The following is an 8,974-nucleotide window of genomic DNA, read 5'->3' as shown; positions in this document are numbered from 1 at the left end:
AACCCAAAGAGTTTAAAAATCATCGCAGATACATTCAATGCTTTTTGGGTAAAGGTGATGTGAATGCCTTCAATAACTAGAGCAGCAGAACACAAAAAAAGGAACAAATTTTATACCTAATTACTTTCATCCAACCTACTGTCTTCCTGGGGTCTAGATTAGATGCCTTTAAGGATGCCTGCCTTGAAGTTTTCCTCCTCCCTCTACAAGAATATCAGTGAGTCTATGCTACTTTCTCCCCACCCCCACTCCCTTCTCATTTATCTCTCCACCCTGCAGGCACCCTGCCTCTATCCCTGACAAAGGACTTTTGCCCAAAACGTCGATTTTCCTGCGTCTTGAATACTGCCTGACCTGCTGTGCTTTTCCAGCACCACTCTAATCTGGTTTCCAGCATCTCATTCCTCAATTTTGCCTACTGTCTTCCTGGCCTGTCTACATTGTTTACTAACTGGTCCTAGGAGTGGTGAAGCTAAATGAAATGTCCATGACTCTTATGAGTACAGGTCCAACCAACTCAATCTCTCTTCATCAGAGCACAGGAACAGAAGTAGGCCATTTGGCTCCAAGCCTGTTCTACCATTTAATGGCTGATCTGTGAAATAACTCCATATTCCTGTCATTTATCTCTCTCAGATTTAAAATTAACAACTATTCCTGCATCAATTGCCATTTGTGGGAGAGAGTTCCAAACACCCACCATCCTTTGTGTGCAGAAGTGCTTCCTAACACCACTCCTGAACAGTCTGGGCCTAATTCTCAGTCTATCCCCAGCTCATGAATCCTCATCCAGTGAAAATAGTCTATGTACCCTGGCTTTACCAGGAGACTATCTTGAAGACTTTGATCAGTTGCCCCTTAACCTTCTATATTATAAAGAAAACAGACCTAATTTATATGCTCTTTTCCCATAACTTAACCCCTGAAGTCCAGGTATAATTGACACGGTCCTGTATCTGCGTGGGTTTCCTCAGGGTGCTCCAGTTTCCTCCCACAATCTAAAGATGTGGGAATTGGTTGAATTGGCCATGCTAAGTTCCCAATAGTGTTGAGGGTTAGGTGCATTAGTCTGGGGTAAATGTAGACTAATAGGATAGGGGAATAGGTCTAGATGAGTTACTCTTCAGAGGGTCAGTGTGGACTTGTTGGGCCAAAGGGCCTGTTTCCACACTGTAGGGATTCTATGATTCAATGATAATTCTTGTAAAACTACATTGTAGTTCCTCTAAGGCCAGTATGATACCCTAATCTGCTCACAGTATTCCCAGTGGGGTCTAATCGGGGTTTTGTATACCTGCAGCATGATATCTCTGTCCTTGTTCTCAAGATATAAAGGCCAGCATTCGATTAGCTTTCTTGATTATTTTATGCATGTTTTCATGTCATTTTAAAGATCAATGCCCCTGAACACCCAAGTCTCTTTGGACATTCACTGTATTTAATGTTATACCATTCAGAAAGTACCATGATCTGTCCTTTCTCAGTGCAAAATAGATAGCCTCACACCTCCTTACATTCATTGAATCCCTGCAGTGTGGAAACACGCCATTCAGCTCATACCAACTCTTCAAAGAGCATCTCACCCACATACTCTACCTTCTCCTTGTAACCTTGCATTTCCCATGGTTAATCTACCTAGCCTGCACATCCCTGGACAATGCATGGCCAATTCACCTAACCTGCACAACTTTGGACTGTGGCATCAACCCAGAGTGGATCTGCACAGACACGGGGAGAACATTCATACTTCAGACAGTTAGCCAAAAGTGGAATTGAACCCAGGTGCCTGGCGCTGTGAGGCAGCAGTGCTAACCACTGAGCCACTCTGCCATCCATTGGCTCCATCTGCTATAATTTTGCATAGTCTATCAGTTTTCTTTGTGTCATCAGTAAATGTAAATATACGAGTTTCTAAGCAATCATCCATATCATTAATAAATAATGTGAATAATTGAGGCCCTAACACAGCTCCTCATGGGATACCACTGGTCACATGCTACTCATTTAAATTCATGGCAATTATTCCTACTCTCTGCCACCTCCCACTCAACCAGTTTCCTGGCCATGTTAGTAATGAGCCCTCAGGTTCATGGGTTTCTACCATAGTTAACAGTCTCTTATGTAGAACTTTATCATTTGCCTTATGGAAGACCATGTAAATGACATCCACAGACATTCCCCTGTCCACCACTTGTGTCTAGGAACTCTGAAAAACTATAGTTAGGATATTGACAATGTGCTTCCCTACTTCCTTTAACACCATCAAATGAAAACCATCATATTGTGGGGATTTGTCACTCTTTAATTCCATTAATTTCCTAATTACCTATATTTTACTAATTTTATTTCATTCAGTCCCTGTCCTGATTCACTATTAATTTCCTTGGGACCTCCAGCAAAGTTTCCTGCATTTTTATGAAAATACTGAGGCAAAGTAACTATTCAACATGTCCATCACTTCCATTTAACCACTGACAATATCCCCATTTTCAACCTTTATGGGCCAACATTGCTCCTGTCCAACCACTTGCCTTTTATGGAACTATAAAATTTCTTCTTATTGATTCTGCTGTCCCTGGCAAGTTTCCTTTCAAAATCCTGTTTAGTCGCTCTGAAAGGCTGCCTTGTGGTCCCTTTACTGGTCTTTGTATTTTTCCCATTTGGCAGCATCTGTGATTTTGTTTTGCATTTTTGTAACTCTTTCTTTTAGTTTTATAGTGTCTCTTATCTCTTTCCTTGTCCTTGGTTGGTTTCTTTTGCTCTGTGAAAGCTTTTTCCTTTCAGGGGTATAAATTGAGTCTGTATTGTGTTAAATGTTTCTTTAAACGTCCTCCACTATTCCTCAGTTGTTTTACCCATGAGTAGATTTTTCCAGTTTATTGTGGACAGTCTCTGTCTCATCAAGTTAAAGTTGGCTTTACCTAAACCTAAAACTGTAGTAGCTGATTGATACTTTTTGCTTTCAGATACTACATTAAACTCTGTCAGGTGATGATCACTATTTGATAAATGTATACACACAATTAGGTTACTAATTCAATCGGCTCATTTCTCATTACTAAATCTAATATTGCTTGTTCCCTTGTTGCATCCAGGACATATTGGTGCAGGGAACTATCCCAAATACACTCCTGAAATTCAGAATCTTTCTGGCAGCTGCTTGTCTATCTCCCAACCTAAGTTAAAGTTAATATCCTCCATTAATACTACATTGGCTTTGCACCTGATGTCTGCATTTATACAATCTAGAATTTCAGAGTTGCTACCAGGGGTCTCTACACAAAACTTATTACAGTTTTAGATTATTTACTGTTCCCCAATTCCACTGAATGTTTTCTCTGCATTACATCCTCTCTTACCATTGAAGAAATTTTGTTTCTAATCAGTAAGGCAACTTCACCTCCGCTGCCATTTTTCCTGTCCGTCCTGTAAACCCTACACTCTGGTATACTTCGTTTCTAGTCCTGAGCATCATACAGCCAGAAGACAATTCCTCCATACCCGATACCAGCCTACTGAACCTTCTCTGGACAGCCTGAAATGCCAGTCCATATTTCCTTAGATAAGGAAACTTAATCACCTCCTTGGAAACCTCAAACTAACAATCCTGAGTTCCTGGCAGAGCTTGCTTTCAGAAACAGTTTTATGTTGACAAGTGAAAATTCCCATTTCCAAACCCAATTGCTTCAAACTCTATTACGCACTGGTTTTTGGTGACATCAGTCATCGTGTTATCTCTGGAGTATAACCATTTGCATGCTCACCCTTTGCTTATCCATGCCAACCTGACTACAAACCATCCGCCAACTGTGAACATAACCTTCACCTCTCCACATTTGTAAAGAAAGCAAATTAAAAGGAAGTTTACTTCCTGGAGTAGAAGGCATGCAATGATGTGCTGTATCTGCAGTCTGCTGTGATGTGGTTTGTGAAAATTACGGTTCACAAGGTTTTCAGAAAATATACTCAATGCGGATGGCAGGGCCTATGAAAAATACACTGAACCATGAGCTGTTTGTACCTTAATTGCTTCCCTAATTGTCTGCAATGAAAATGGAGTGGACATTTTGGGGTCTCTACTCACTTCCCCAATCCCTAGCATCAGATAAGAAATTCCCAGCTGAAAGACATTTCTCAGAGGGACCTCAGAATCACTCAGAAGCAGCTTTGTGCACTGAAGCTTACCTTTGGGTGGTTTTTAGTAGCTGCAGCACACAGTAAAAAGGAGCAGAGGCAGCAGTCAAATAAACTAATTATGTCTCTACCAGCCAGACAGTAGGGAAGTGTGTTCTAGCTGCATGGGTAAACCTGCACCTCCTACCCCAGGCCACTCTTCAGAACATAATAACAAATCATTTTGTCGCCATTCATGTCCACCTTTTCGAAGCCCAAATTAAGTCCAGGAAATGAGCATGTAGAAACTGTTGGTGTAAACTCTTACCCTCATGCTTCGTGGCAACTGGTTATTATAAGCACCACTAAACCACAAGCTCTGTCAGCAATCATCCAAATAAACTTCCTTTTGCATCAGTCGTACATTTTGCAGTTTAAAATGGATCTCAAAGTTTGCTCTATTTTACCTTTTAGATGTGGCCACGTCAGTATGTTAATGCATTAATGAAAAAAAAATCCATACCAGACTTTGCAGGTTCAGAAATATGCAATTAATTCAACTCTCATCGCTCCAGAAGTGCATTTGGATAATAGTCTCCATTTTTAAACTGACTACATAAATAAGAGTATTATAGATTCTGTTTCATGGGAATTATAATGAACCGTCAAAATTCATTTAATGAAATATATATCAGTAATAAAATCAACACCAGTATTTAAATCCCTCAACATTTCACTATTCAAAAGCAGTCTCACACTCAAAATCGACTAAGCAAAAAGTAACTATTTTGTAATATGATGTAATGGAGTCAATCTCAAAGTCAGAAGAAGAATTGGAAAATGTAATAACTGTAACTGGATAATAAGATGCAAGACTGAGGGCAACATACGGTCCATTAACCTCACTCTGTCATTTCATTCTCTATTTAGGACCTGAGTACGTTATTCTTTTTCTTTAAGTTAGGGGAAATGAAGATTGAATAAACAGATTAAATAAACATTCCAATTTACATGAGAGTAATTCGAACCATCTGTTCTCATATGTGATAATCACCAATGCTGAGTTTAGGGAGTTGTTACAGGCATCCATAGGAAGGCGGCAATGAGTTTGACAGTGAGGGAGGCTAATGCTGGAGTTCTCAGTGGCTCGACACTATTTCCTGATGCTTTCACATCTGCTCAATTTAAATGTATGAAAATGGTGAAATACTGCCTCAAAATATTTGCAAGTTTTTTGTAACTTACAAATGATCTATGCCCCCATCTGAAAGTTGATTCAAGTGCACTGTTGAAATTCAGAAAATAAATCTAAATAATGACAATTCAAATAAATCTTCCTTTTAAAGAATTGCAAATGATAAACAACCATTCAAAACACAGGGCAGCAGGTTGTTCTCAAACTGGTACAAAGCAACTGTGTGCATTTAACAACAAATACCGGAGATCACAGCGGGTCAGGCAGCATTCATGGAAAGAAAGCACAATAACGTTTCAAGTCTAGATGACTCTTCATCAGAGCTGTCTCCCGATAAAGAGTCATCTAGACTCAAACACTAGCTTGGTCTCTCTCCACGGATGCTGCCCGACTTGCTGCAATCGCCAGTGTTTGTTGTTCTCAGTACAGATTCCAACATTGCAGTAATTTGTTGCTATACTATGTGCATTTAATATCCAGTTTTGGATATAATTCATGTTATTTCACATCATTTTCAATATAGTTAAAAGTAATGACAATGCCTAATTAAATTGTGTAGAATATTGAATCTATGTGAATTTTAATAATGATTGGATCACTCAGTTTTGATTAAAAAAAGCTTTGCTTTCATAAAAAGTCTATCAAATTCAGAAGAAACCAGGCGATAGGCTCTCAGATGCCACCGCAGTGTTGTAGCTAAATGTCTACTGAAACCAAAGTCAAGCCATCCCCAAATATAGGGACGAATTGTCTAATATCTGGATTTTGTAAGTGTCCTCCAATCCTTTCCAACTCTGTGCTTGCAGTTTTTATGTAGAGTCTCATTGATATGCAATTTGCCACAGGCAAAAGCAATGCCATATGTCACAGGAAAGCGTTGTCTTGTACAGTAAGCGGGGTATTGACTTGCAGTGGATTTTAAATACCATGTCACAAACATCCTATGTTAACTTCAAAAAAAATGATTGATCAGCCCACTGTGTAGTGAGAGGTTAGAAAAATAAATGTCACTTCAAGATCTTATGTGCTTGGAAAAACTGCATTTGAAGTTAAAGATTTCTGAAGGGAGAAGCCTCCTAGCAAGGCTGTCTTAATTGTAGATGAACCGCTTCCTGCTTAAATGCGTTGTTTATTTGACTTGATTTTATCCGTGAATTATGTTTACTGACTGGTGATAAATAAACCACCAAATCTTTTACTAAATTTTTGATGTTCTAACCTAGTTATAAAAACAGTTTAATGTTTTACTGTAGTCTTTGTTCCGAACACCCATCAGCATGAACCAGTGATGCCTTTAAAATGGAATGGATCCAACTAAGTAAACAACACACTTGGTTACACACGTGTTACGTGGATCCGATCCACGACGGTGCTATATATGTAAGATGCAACCCAAAATCTAATGTTCCACTCCAAATTCTCATTTCTTCACACATCAAATCAGTTCACTTCTAAAATGATGGCCATTCACTTCATGAAACCTTCCGGAAACTCTGACATCTATAACCAATTACAATCTGAAAAATCAAGAGGAAAATAGAAGGGAGGATCTTAAAAGCAATCACCAGCTCCGGTGAGAAGGTGCTGGGAAACTTACCAAACCCAAAGGCTGACCAATTCCCAGGCCAATGCCCTCATTCTGGAGTCTTAAAAGAAGTGGCTACAGCAACAAAATAAGATTCCTTACATTCTGCAAGTGTCCCAGCAGATTGTAAAATGGCCAATCTAACAATTTTATTCAAGAAAGAGAGAAACTGAAGTTAGTCTAGCAACTGTCACAGGGAAATTGCTAGTTTCCATTAGTAATTATTAAGCAAAATAGAGCTCATGGTGTTGGATGTAAAATAGAAGGATAGATAGAAGATTAGTTAGCCAATAGAAAATGGAAAGTGGGCACAAATGGGTCATTTTCAGATTGCTGGGATTAATTCAGATGAGGAGGTGTGTCATAAGGCTCAGTGTTTTGGACCTCAGTTGGTTCTAATTGTGGGTGGCAAGTAGCTCAGTGATTAGCACTGCTGCCTCCCAGCGCCAGGGATGTGGGTTCAATTCCACGCTCAGGCAACTGTCTGTGTGGAGTTTGCACATTCTCCCCATCTCTGTATGGGTTTCCTCTGGGTGCTCCAGTTCCCTCCCACAGCCCAAAGATGTGCAGGTTATGTGAATTGCTCATGCTAAATTGCCCATAGTATTCGGAGATGTGCAGTTAGGTGCATTAATCAGGAGTAAATGTAGAGTAATAGGGTAGGGGAATGGGTCTGGGTGGGTTACTCTTCAGAGGGTCAGTGTGGACATGTTGGGCCTAAATGGCCCATTCTCACACTATAGGGATTTTCTGAATTCAATGAAATAATTCATATCAATAACTAGGACAAATATATCAAATATATGATAACTAACTTTGCTGACAATACAGAGGTAGTAGGAAAGTAAGATAGTGAGAGGACACAAAGAATTTGCAAAAGGGAGATAAACAGGTTGAGTGAATGGGCAAACCTTTGGCAAATAAGAGTATAGCATAGGAAAATGTAAACGTGTCTACATCTGACAGGAAAAGCAGCAGAGCAGCATGATATTTTAATGGAGAGAGATTGAGGAATTCTGAGCAATCAGAATCAGGGTGTCCTGGTACATGAATTACAAAAGGTTAGTATGCAGATACAGCAAGTGATTAAGAAAGTAAATGAAACATTGTTGCTGGAATATAGAATGGAATTTTAAAAAGGTGTGTTGCTACAGCTTTAATAGAGTGTTTAGAAGGTCACATCTGAAGCACTGTATAAAATTTTGATGTTGTTATTTAAAAAAGGAATGGATGCATCAGACACAGTTCAGAGAAGACTCACTAAGTTGGAACTCTGTTGGAATCACTCACATTCCAGGAATGGTGGGATATCTTAGGAGGCCAGTTTGGATAGACTGGGTCTGTGTCCACTGGAGTTTAGAAGAATTAGGTGATTTTATTGACACATGTAAGATGGTGAGGGCAACTGACAGTGTGAATCCTAGGAGGATGCTTCTTTTTGTGGGAGCTGAGAGTGAGGAACATAATTTCAAAATAAGGTGTCTCCATTTAAGATGGTGATTAGATTTTTTTTCTCAGAAGGAATGAGTCTTTGGAACTCTTTCTCAAAGATATTGCAGGTGGGGTAATGGAATAACCAGAGGAAGATAGATCCTTGAGTCACAGGGTTTGTGGAGTAGACAAGAACATGGAGTTGACTATACTTGTCAGGCATGACCTTACTGAATGACAGAACAGGCTCAAGGGGCTCAATGGCCTACAACTGTCCCTAATTCACGTCATGAAGTTATAGCAAAATACTTAGATAATCATAATGTGATCAAGCAGAGTCAATAAGACCTTTGTGAAAGAGAAATCATGCTTAATGCATTTATTAAGTAGTTTGGTGATACAGAATTTGAGAATTGCTGAAAAAGATACATTTTGTGAAGCTCTTCATCTTACTCCCACCAGGACAATTCATGAGAATACCAATTCAAGGAGAAAACCAATATTTATACTACATGACAGGCAAGTAATGATTGATTAGCAAGAGAACTTTTATTGGTAGAGGTGTTGCCATGGAGAATGCACCAATTAAAGATAATTCATAGTTAACTGCCAAGTTTTGTTTAAACATTATACCAAACAAGTTGGTCCTG

The sequence above is a fragment of the Hemiscyllium ocellatum genome, chromosome 30, assembly GCF_020745735.1.
Source record: "Hemiscyllium ocellatum isolate sHemOce1 chromosome 30, sHemOce1.pat.X.cur, whole genome shotgun sequence".
Taxonomy (NCBI): domain Eukaryota; kingdom Metazoa; phylum Chordata; class Chondrichthyes; order Orectolobiformes; family Hemiscylliidae; genus Hemiscyllium; species Hemiscyllium ocellatum.
This window is presented reverse-complemented; position numbering follows the sequence as displayed.